We start from the raw sequence: 11744 nt of genomic DNA, 5'->3' as shown, positions 1-11744 counted from the left end.
TTAAATATAATTCACAACAATAAAATTTTTAACTTAAGATGTATTAAATATTTTAGCTTTTCACTACTCCTTAACAGATGGCGCTATAAAGTTTCAGCAACCCAACACTAGAGGGTATTAAAAACAGCTATTGTTTTTCTACTAGGCACCAGATGTCAGGCTCATATTTTTGTTTATTTTAAGTATACCTAAAATGCAAAACGATAATTGTTATTTTGTATTAATTTTTGAATATGATATATTGTGACCTTTAAAAATAATGTTTAGATATTAAAAAGCGTTCGTTACCTACAACTATTTTTAAAATATTATTTAATATTTAAATGAATCTTTTAAGAAATTTTAATTTCTTTCTTAATTATTGGATAATTTGTTGTTTATTAAGTTTGTACTATAAAATACAAAAAAAAGGTTAAGATTACGATGAAAACAGTGTTTATATATTATTTCTAATTAAGTATTGTTGTACATTATACCTATAATAATAGAGATGACCTTGGGTAAAGCTTTCTGCAAGTACCCCCACGCATACCTTGGAACCCATCTTCCACTTACAAGGAATATAATATCTTAATTTCCAAGATTGTTGGAGTATTGGCCATGCAAGGGATGGTTAATATTTCTAATATCTTTGGGCGTTAGTGCCCTCATACTATTAATTAGCTTATTCGAAAGTCTGCCTACATATGTGAAATGAAAACATGCATATAAGTGGACGTCAGTGTTACCATTGTTAGAATATTTGTATTTCTTTTAAAAAATATTTTCGACTTATTGCAATTAAATTGAATCTCAAAAGACATCTTTTGAATATATACTTTGAAATGATCAAGTGAGTGTGTGGTTATAGGAACATCTATAATAGATGGGCTCTTTGAGCGGGAAGTTGGTTGTGTCCACTCAAGACGCCCTGATGCGACCTCCTTGGCTTTTACCTGCTAGGGGTGTCAATATATTCGTATAGATAATTAATTTCATCAATATAGTCTCATTTTAATTGTGTGCCTATTTTAATACAAATTTTTTTGATTTGAAATATTTAATTAGGAACGCTACACACTTGTAGGTTAATCCAACGTGCTGGTTATAAAAATATTATAACAAGATTTTTTTTGTTCGAATTGTTACGTGTATAGGCTTAAATAATATATACTCTACTTATATATAAATCAAACTTATTGTATTTATATATTCTACGAGTAATTGCACAACTATTTGTATATTAAATACTGTATATCTATGTCATTAATAGAAATTATTTATATTTGGCGTTTCAAACTCTCGATTTATGCCATGGGTCATTTTTAAAGTCGAACATGATTTTGTTTTTAGAAGGACAGGTAACAATAATAAGCAATTTTATATTAAATGATGTAGAAACATTTGTTTGATACAATAAACTGGAAAATTATTTTGTACTGAACAATTCGAATTGTGACTTTAACTTTTATTAACCCTTAATAAAAACAAACGTATAGTCATATAACACAACTAAAAAGACTATTATATTTGTTTAAAAAAATAAATAATCGATGTTTAAAATGTAGAATATTATTTTCGTTCAGATAAAATATATTACATTCATTTGAAAAAAAAATTAATGAATACGATAAGTGACAACCCTATGTTACCGAAGGCGGCTCCCCTACTAATTTGCTAAGATTCGTGCGGCCCGCATCTTTGATTAGGAATCTATTGCGACCCAGACGGGTCCTGCTACCGTGCATTTGTCTACTTGAACGATTCCCTTACAATAATAATTATTATGAATACAAGAACTTAACTTGGCAACTAAAACAATATATATTATTATGAATATACTTTATTACGATTGGTATACATTACAGAAATACTAAGGACTAATTAATAGCAGTGTTTTACAAGAAATAATCTTATTTATAATCTGTGATAGATAGATGCGAAAGTAGCTCTGTTATCTCTTAACGCTTAAATCTCTAAACAGATTTAGATGAACTTTGGTATTTAGATAGTTTGGGCTATTTTTTTAATTCACTCCATTAGGGAGTGAAATTGGGGGTGACGGTTTATGTGCTATAGGTAAAGTTTTATTAATGTCGCTTATCGAATATTAACTATAAACCGTGTTTTAAACACGAATACAATTGGAGCAGTATTGTGCCATGACTTAGGATCAAAACCTGGTATCCGAAGGAAGACCTTTAACGAAGAGTTCACTGCTACAAAACGAATACATGATGTTAATGTAACTTCAAATCGGTGAAGTCGATTTGGGAACCAAATCTATTAATACAAAACGGCTATAATACGTTTCCGATGTTATTCCTCACAAAAATAAATATCAGCTAAATCATAATTAGGATCAAGTTTACTCATTTATAACGGTTGCGAACCAACTGGATTATTAGTAGACTAGGAATACCTAACGGTAACGATTACGTTTCGATTGCGATACGGTAACAACTGAAAGTTACACGATCACTAAAACGTTTTTTTTTAAATCAAAATAATAGTAGTAATTCCCCATTAAAGAATTACTAATATTTCTATTTATCCCTCCAATAAGCTTAAAGCTTGTGTTAGGAGTGGGGACGACAATAGCCTGGGTGAGGATCGATCCTGCGACTTTTAACATCGCTAGGCGGCCCTTAAACCATTGCGCTAACAATAACAGATGAACCAAATAATATATATTCATATGACGTCATATATTCTCTGCAACCCTAACATGAAACCCAGTTCTACATTGGGTTAAATCAATGTTCTACAAAAGTCAGATGTTGTGGTTAGGGCTGGGACGGACAGCTTAACGTGCATTCTTAGGATGGGGAGACTAACGAGGACGGCATGAAGAAATAATTATCAGGCCACGTGCTGTTAAGATAAAAATAAAATAAAAAACAAAACAAAATATTCTTTATTTAAATAGGCTCACTAAATCACTTGAATCATATTCCAGTGTTGAATTAAATGTTAAGATACTACCGGTTCGGAAAGTTGATTCTACCGAGAAGAACCGATCAGAAACTCAGTAGTTACCTACTCTTTTCCTCCATTTTAGTTACAGAGTATGTCAATAAAGTACAATTAAATTTAAATATATCATGTCTGGAAATCAATAAATACTAAGTCTACACTATTTTATCGTCTATTGAGTAATATGCCTTATTTATCGATGTATTCTTTTAGAGATTGAAATTTTATAATAAATTTTAATAAATTTATGCCAATTTGTGTATGGTAATATTTTCACCGGTAGTTACTATGGCTCACTAAAGACAGATCTGGGTAGGTACAATCCACCCATTTGCTATTTTTAGCTTGAACGCAAATTATATATTTCTTCTTTCGATCAATATCTTGGTTTCTGTAGTCGGTTCTTTATAGTATCAAAGTGTATTAATAGAGGTGCAATGCATTTGGTAGAGCTTACGCGTGCTAACTATTACCTACAACAAAGTCAGTAGGTACCATACCATTATATTCGAAAATTTATAGATTACAATTTGTAACAAAGATCATTTATATATTTATATACATATATAGAAAACGAATGCTATGAAATAAAAAACGGCTTTAAAACATTAAGCTATGTTATAGTTAAATACATATATAATTTAACAGGATTATTGTCTTGTTTTTATAATTGGTTAATTGTTCTAATGGCAAGCTTATACGGGAGCAAATCTGGAGGTTTTGAGTTCAAATCCATTGAAACAAAAAAAAAAATGTTAAGTTTGTGATGGCAAGAAGCTTTTAGTAGCTGAGGTAAGTTTAAAGAGTTGGCTACGTTTGTTACACTTCTAGGATCTATAAGCACTTGAAGCCGTTGCTCCTGCGCTTGATACATCTTCGATCATATCTATACTGGTATCATATAATCATAGTTGTGTTATCACGCTATGAGAGTGAGGAAATAGAGAAACCACGTGTATCTGCGAGCCGTGTCTAAATGTAAGGCCACTGACTCCGATTTTGATGTCAGTTTTGGGATCAAATCCCTGGTCGGATGGACAAAAAATTATTAATTCTTGCCGTCGGATTCACAGTAGCAGCGCAGTTCTGCTACTGAACTCTTCCCAGTGGTGTCGGATTTGCCGTCTCATCGGATTACGAAAGTAAAGGAATAAAGAGTGCCCTCGTGTTTGTGCACACACGCGCTAATCTCTTTCGAGAATAGGTATTGTCGCCAAAATTCAGAAATGACTACATTATTATTTAATAATAAGTTTTCATTGTTTGTAGAAATTGTAAATATCATAAATATTTACAGAAAACTCCTCGCACTCAATGTAGCATACGGTATAATTTCAAATAAAATATATATTAAAAAAATATGGACGTATAACCATATAGGTACTTAATATTTTGGAGCAAAACTTTGTTATGCCGATGCGAAGTCAGCTTGGGTCGTTAGTCCTTGGTATAAAGTGATATGTAGCAAGGTCGGCAACTGGTGAACAAGCTGCAGTCTTAAGTTATTAATACTTTGGCGTGTTTAGATCACCGGAGCCCGGCTTACGGCGGACGCTAACAAAGGATAGTGCTGCGTGGGTAATTAGTTATTTTAGAAAAAAAATAACATAACAAAATTTCAACATAATTTTGGTTTAAAAGCTGGATTTGCTAAATGTATATTATATTATTATGCTGTAGTTAATGTATATAACAAATTCAGCGCTTTATGCTTTATTTTTACGTTACAAAGATATAACAAATACAACTTTATGTAAAAAAAACTCTGAAAATTAAATTCTACAGTTGTATGTAGCCGATAGGACACGAGTGGGCAAAGGCCCCCTCTATTTTTTGGAGAAGAAGTCGAATTTTCAGAAATTTGGCAGATCGTCAGAATGTCAGCGGTAAAGAAAAAAAATTTGAGCACGAGATTATTAAACAACCGACTTTAACTGATATAATGATGTCCGCGTAATAAGTATATAAATATAAATATAACACATTTGATATTACATTTATTGACGTTCTCTGTCCATCATTTATATGTACCATTTTTTAAAGGAGCAATAAAAAAAAAACAATTCTCTATCACTTATTCAACGATCACATTTAATAACCAAACGTAAAAATACACACTGACTAACTTAAAATTTAAAAGAATAAACATAATTTAATACAATTTTAGCTTAATGGCTTTATAATTAAAGTTCTCTGTACGAATTAAAGCTGGAGTAAGTTTCGCCGTCTCAGGTATGGAGCCAGTGTTTCAGCTTAAACGCTTAAACTCGATCAACAACAACGCGTCCATTATACGAGTACAGCAGGGATGTGGAACTTGCATCTGAAATTATAAATTAAAATCGTTTTAAGAGCAATAAATGATTAAAAAGCGTACCGCTGATACTTCAGATTTCAGATATTATATATAATATTGTTTTCGACACAACTTTGAATTTCAAATGTTGGTAAAGAGTTTAACCTAATAACTACTGAGTTTTTTGTCAGTAATATCTAAATTCCGGTTGTAGCTTTACGTTTGTACAGATCTGTAAAATGACGATTCCAAAGTGCTCGTAAAAGCCTATTGAATGATGTATTTTTTTATTTTGATTAATACGATACGTAAATAAATAATATAATAAATATTGATATATAAATATTGTACATAAATAAAATTAAAACACAGAATCGCTTAATCGGATATATGAAACAAACCATGTTTATCTATATTAATATTATAAATGCGAAAGTAACTCTGTCTGTCTGTCGCCTGGCTGGCTATGGCTATTTTACGATTTTATGACTAAACGAGCAAAGCTGGGGACGACAACTAGTATTATATATAATCAATAGTATAGACGAGGTTATGAAGAATAAACGTTTGTTTTTCTTACTTCATTGATGCCATTATCGACGTAGGAAGAAAGATGAAACGAGTCGCCATGCTAGTACTATTGTCAAACATGAAATAAATCTTATAATCTACTTGTTTTTGTGCTAGCCCGTCTGCAGATATTCTACCGCTAAACACAAAACAACACACGATACTGCTATCCTGTGTTGTTTTGTTCCGGTTTGTAGGGCGAGTGAGCCAGTGTAACTAGGACACACAGGCACAAGGGACATAACATCTTAGTTCCCAAGATTGGTGGGACAGTGGCGATGTAAGGAATGTTTAATATTTCTTAGAGCGCCATTGTCTATGGGCGGTGGTCACCACTTAACAACAGGTGGCTCATTTGTAGTAGTGTAGTCAAGGGTGTTTGCAGAAAAATAAGGGATTCGAGTTATATGCGAACCTTAGAGTTCGTAGATGGTTTCTGATGAATATAAGATATACTAATGTGTTAAAATATCATTAGGTAGCCGGTGTGCGATTGCCTTCGCTTTTTTACGAATATTAGATAGATAGAATATTAATAAACGTAAACATAGTATTATCGATAAAATTTTGATACATCCAACCCATCACTAGACGGTCAATAAGCGTCCGATGAAGTTAAATACTTTCTTGGAACGTAAGTCCGGTCTTGGCAAGTTTGCAACTTGTCGATTTATTGGACAAATAGTTTGAACAATTTGCGGAGATTTATAGTTTGTCTTGAATTCAATGCGCTAAGCAATATTGTGGCAAACTTCCATTATATCGATATCTTTATCGACATAATTGTCGACTGCTCAAATAACTGATCATACAATGTTTAGACAGACAAGTTATCGAGTAATTTAAAATAAATAGTTCTATTTGTCTTTGTAATTAAAAAGAAGGTTTTATATATTTTGTTTAAAAATATAATATAAATGTAGCATAATTTGCTATGCTATTGATCGAAAAGATCAGTTTTTTATTTGTCCTTAAGAAACTTATAATTCCCTGGTATGGTAATTATAATTTGCCGAAACACTCCAATTGACTTTGTTACAAAATAATTGTTTTAAAAACGTAATATGCCATGGTGAGCCTACTGCTCGTTTGCCACCTATAACATAAAAAAGGTCATAAAATGAATGAAAAAAAAAAACTAAAATAACTTACTATTTTGTTGCTATAAAGCTGTATATCAAGTTTAGCTGTTTATGATAATAGAACGATAACATTATGAAGCTAAATTTTCGCGCGGGAAATCACCCCACCCTTATATCTACTCAATGAATCGAAAGCTGAATTTGCTATTTTTGCGAACGATACGGTCCGCCTATAATCTGCAATTGCGACCCCAAAATATTTCCCCTTCGAAATTCAAAAGCTAAAATATAAAATGGCCGCGGCGTCTTGTCTTTATCTTTTCCTTATGTAAATGGCGGTGAAATATTGGGAATTTAATGAGGTTAAGAACTTTCCCGCCAACGTCGGCGCCATTCGCCTCGAGGGGATTTACTTTTTTTTTATTCGGCATAGACGTACGAATCTTTTGTCATTTTTTTATTTGAAGATTTAAAAAAAAAAACAAGTGTCTATAATAATAAATATACAGCATTATTAAAATGACCTCTAATATTAGAACGTTCTAATGTAAATTTTTAGTGCCTCTTTGGATAAGATTCCCTAAGAGTTTTAGGGTTATGGAATATAAGTAGTTCTTACTTAATATCTAGACTATGCTAAGGGTTTCTCGTCTCGAATCAAAGGAGAGGTTGCCAAAATATCGCTAGATTTATTGCTAAGAGGAAGTCTTCGCTACTTCCGCTATCACAATGGCTCCTGGATCCGTTTCCGTCGCACACTTGAGAGTTGAATGTATTGAGAACTTCCTTGCTCTTAATGAATTCTGCAAATCTACGTTTTCATATGAAAATCCAATATAATTATGTTAATTATTTATAAATTATCTTTAAACAAATTTATATATAATTGCTATCATGTTTAAAAGCATATTATTAATTTTGTATGAAATCTACAAAATATTATGTCGCCCAACGTGGGGCTCGAACCCACGACCCTGAGATTAAGAGTCTCATGCTCTACCGACTGAGCTAGCCGGGCTTTCCTTAGAGATTGAAAAAATAACATCTCGATCTTTTCTATTGAAATCTTAAGCTAACCAGGCACAGCGATCATTAAAACACACGCACCAACACACACGCGCACACACATACACGCACACACACACACACACGCGCACACACACACACACACATGCACACACACACACAACAATTCTCATTCAATTAGATTCTCAACTTAATTTTTTGTAAATTTTCTTAAGATTGTCTTCTAGTTTGTAAAAGAATATATTATAGAACAAACGGTGTAATCCTATTTTGGTTTTTAGTAATTGATATATTATATTTTAAGTAAAAAGTTGTGTATCGAAACTGTTGGATTATCTAATAAATAAATAAATAAATAAATAAATAAATAAATAAATAAATAAATAAATTAGTCAATATATATATATGTATATATATACATACATATACATATAAGTAAAGAAACACAAAAAAATATTTTATACATTATTTTGTTGTCTGTTTAGTAAGTGCTGGTACACTAGTAGTAACAATTGCTCAGAATAACGCATATATTATACAAATACTTGGAAAATAGATACCTACCCATGTGCAGCTTAATAATATTAAATGTAGCTAAGGATTTACAACAAACGGGTTTATATATATTAATAAATAAAATAGTTATGATTGTTCATTTTAGTTGGTTATTTATAGACCATAATTAGGTCTAATGTTATGTTACGGGATTACAGTAGTAATAGATAGGTTTCGTTCAAAAATCACCAATACGGAACATCCATGACATTATTTAACATGGCAATATTTTTTTATTTTTTTAAACATATAACTCGTCTTGTTAAAGATTTGTTCTTACAGAATACACCCACTGGCCAGTCATCCACTAGCGTGTAGATGGCGTCTGACAGTTCTCTATAAATAATTTATTTTATAAAGCCGGTCACGTGGTCCGCCATCTCACCCGAGCGGACGGTAATTAGCGTCGACACCGACAGGGGACGTAGATACTTAACTATATTTTATACTGTGACAATTAATCGGTCGAGCAATTTGATTTAATCGAAATGAATATAATGTTATAAATATGTTATTAACAGGTTTTTAAAATGGTTTTAAGTGGAACTTTTTTGGCCTTTCTCTCTAATGTTTCAAGGAAGATACTGAGCGCAATGTTTCTATATAAAACGGTTGTGGCACCGTTTTCATTTATTTCATTTTTATTTTTAAAATTGTACGGGTAAATGGAAATGACGACAAAAAAGAACAGCATGAAGTTTTTTGCATAAGAAAGTTTCATATTAAAATATCGGTAAGTTCATGTCGGAGAAAATAATTCCAACTCTTTTGTTATCATTAACTTACTTCTACCGACATCAGACTATTGCATGACATGACATAAGATTAGAATTATAATGAAAAGTTATCTTTATGTTAAAACGCGATACAAATGTATCTCGATTATGTGTCTAATATTGTTTTATTAAAGATAGTAATGAATATGTCATGTATATATAAGAGATTTCAAATAACATCGAATCAAATGTAAAATACATTTGATTTGATGTCAAATAAACTTTACAATAGAGCATTTTGGAATCACCAATATTTACCAGCGTTGCGGAAAGTAGGCTCTAGCAAGAAACTCGCATAGTTGCTCTTTTCAATTAAACAGATTTAGTCCTGTGATGAAACCCGAGCCTAAATCTAGGCGTTTTAATACGTTCAAAAATTATTGTTTTAATAAACAATAAGATTTATTGATTAATGAAATTTTGAAGATATTCCAGGGAAAGTTTTTCACCCGGTGTTATTAATGCAATGAATATAGAAGAAAATCGTACATAAATTACTTTATGGGTAATTAACGCGCATGCATGAGTTGACGCAATACATTTTTTAAAATTATATATTAAATTAGATTCTTAAGCGCGGTCGTGTCCAAGGACAAGGACGTGCAAGGACTTACCGGGGTCATCTTTATTAAATTAGTAATTGTATTTGCGAGCTGGGATTCAAGGCACATTGACGATTTGATGGTTTGTCAATATTATCTGCGTAAGCATTTAAAAAATATATTTTAATTTTATGTGTCATAATCTATTTTGGTTACTCTGTAAAACTGAATCTCATGTAATAGATTATACTCTATTCCAACCGTAACAGGAAAAAAGCCAAATAAAAAAAATTTGACAGCAAATTGACGCGATATCATTGGCCGAGAGCTTGATTAATCTATGATATTCACTATGACTTTGCGAAAAAATGGCGTTTTAAACGTCGACGAAACTTTTATCAGAAATTTGAAAGTAAAATTAAAGTGGAAATAAGTAGTTAAGTTAAATAGTGTTGTATTATAAATAAAGATATATTAATCATAAATTCTTAGTAGTACACAGTATATCTGTGTTATTAGCGAATCGCATGAAATACGTAAATCTAAGGTTTGTTTATCTTTTTTCCTACTTCCATTGGAATAGGTTATACGCAAACATGTTTTATCCTTATTTGTTCATTTTTAAAAAGCGTATGTTATTGATATTTAAGTCCTCCATATAACTTATCTTCGGTCAACGGGAACACGAACTAATTTGTCTCAGCTCCCTCGTGATGAAAGGGAATTTACATTGTGGGACTTTCCGTAATTGAGTGGGTGGTCCTGAGATGCCAAAAGATGTAAGGAGTGATATATTGCTCGTTAGTTTTTGTACCTAACTTTGATTTTACTTAGGACATTTCGAAACTGAATTCAAATTAATTGTTACTTGCATAAATTACGACATTCTTTTGTTTGTGAATACGATATAAGTAGAACAAACAAAAAGCGGATTTTATGGGTGTTTTTTTTTTTAAATTGTAATCATCTATAATTTTGTACGTGTTGAAATGAAGCGTCGAGTGTATCTTTCGGTTAATGAGCAAAAACTTTCACAGAAATTAATATTCATTTAATATGTATTAAAATTTCGACTTTTATAGCTTTCTAGATGATTCTTGGTCTTGTTGGTGGTAGGGCTTTGTGCAAGCCCGTCTGGGTAGGTACCACCTACTCATCAGATGTTCTAACGCCAAACAGCAGTACTCAGTATTGTTGTGTTTTGAGCCAGTTTCAATATAGCGATGTTTTTAAATCGGTTTCGCCTAGAGTACTAACCGATGGTAACATTAAATTTAAGAAAATTTTGCAAAACGAAAAAGCTCTCTGACTTTTAAATATATTTTTCACGATGTAATTGATCTCGTTTTTTCTTCAGACGTCTCAAGCCCGGCTAGCTCAGTCGGTAGAGCATGAGACTCTTAATCTCAGGGTCGTGGGTTCGAGCCCCACGTTGGGCGCATCTTTATTTTATTTTTGTATCAATTCTCTTTACTGTTATCGTTCGTTTATATAAAGACAATTAAATTATAATTTTATAAGAGTCTAAATTTCTATAAAACAACTGGCTTAAATTATTATACTAAAATTTTCCGGCTGTCACTGGAATTAACGAACGAATCAACATATGTATAAGAATAACAATTTTATGTAACAACATAGGTATACTTTATTTATAAAATTAGAAGTTGTAAAGGATTGTGACGCAACCGATTGGTGTGTCAGTCAGTCCGATGTCGAGGATGAAACTACAACGCTAATAACTAACGTCTCAGTACATTTTATCGATTTTAGTTAGTAGTCCAAGACACGGACACAGACGCAAGTTGTGTTATCTGTATCGACAAAGTAAGCAGTAAGACTACGATTGAAATAAAAGGAAACGCTGGAATTGTTATAAATATATTTTTAAGTATGACGGGGCAAGTTCCGCGGCCGAGGGGCGGGGGGCGGCGCTTCCGCA

The 11744-nt window shown here is 32.0% G+C and overlaps 2 non-coding genes across 2 annotated transcripts; one reads left to right on the top strand and one right to left on the bottom strand.

Moving 5' to 3' along the window:
- Nucleotides 1-7848: 7848 nt before the first annotated feature.
- Nucleotides 7849-7921, bottom strand: Trnak-cuu. Its single transcript has one exon. It is a non-coding gene; the product is annotated as a tRNA-Lys (tRNA).
- Nucleotides 7922-11168: 3247 nt separating this feature from the next.
- On the top strand, nt 11169-11241 carry Trnak-cuu. Its single transcript has one exon. It is a non-coding gene; the product is annotated as a tRNA-Lys (tRNA).
- Nucleotides 11242-11744: the final 503 nt, after the last annotated feature.

The sequence above is a fragment of the Vanessa atalanta genome, chromosome 18 (genome assembly GCF_905147765.1).
Source record: "Vanessa atalanta chromosome 18, ilVanAtal1.2, whole genome shotgun sequence".
NCBI lineage: Eukaryota > Metazoa > Arthropoda > Insecta > Lepidoptera > Nymphalidae > Vanessa > Vanessa atalanta.
The sequence above is the reverse complement of the archived record's forward strand: the minus strand, read 5'-3'. Positions and strand labels throughout refer to the sequence as shown.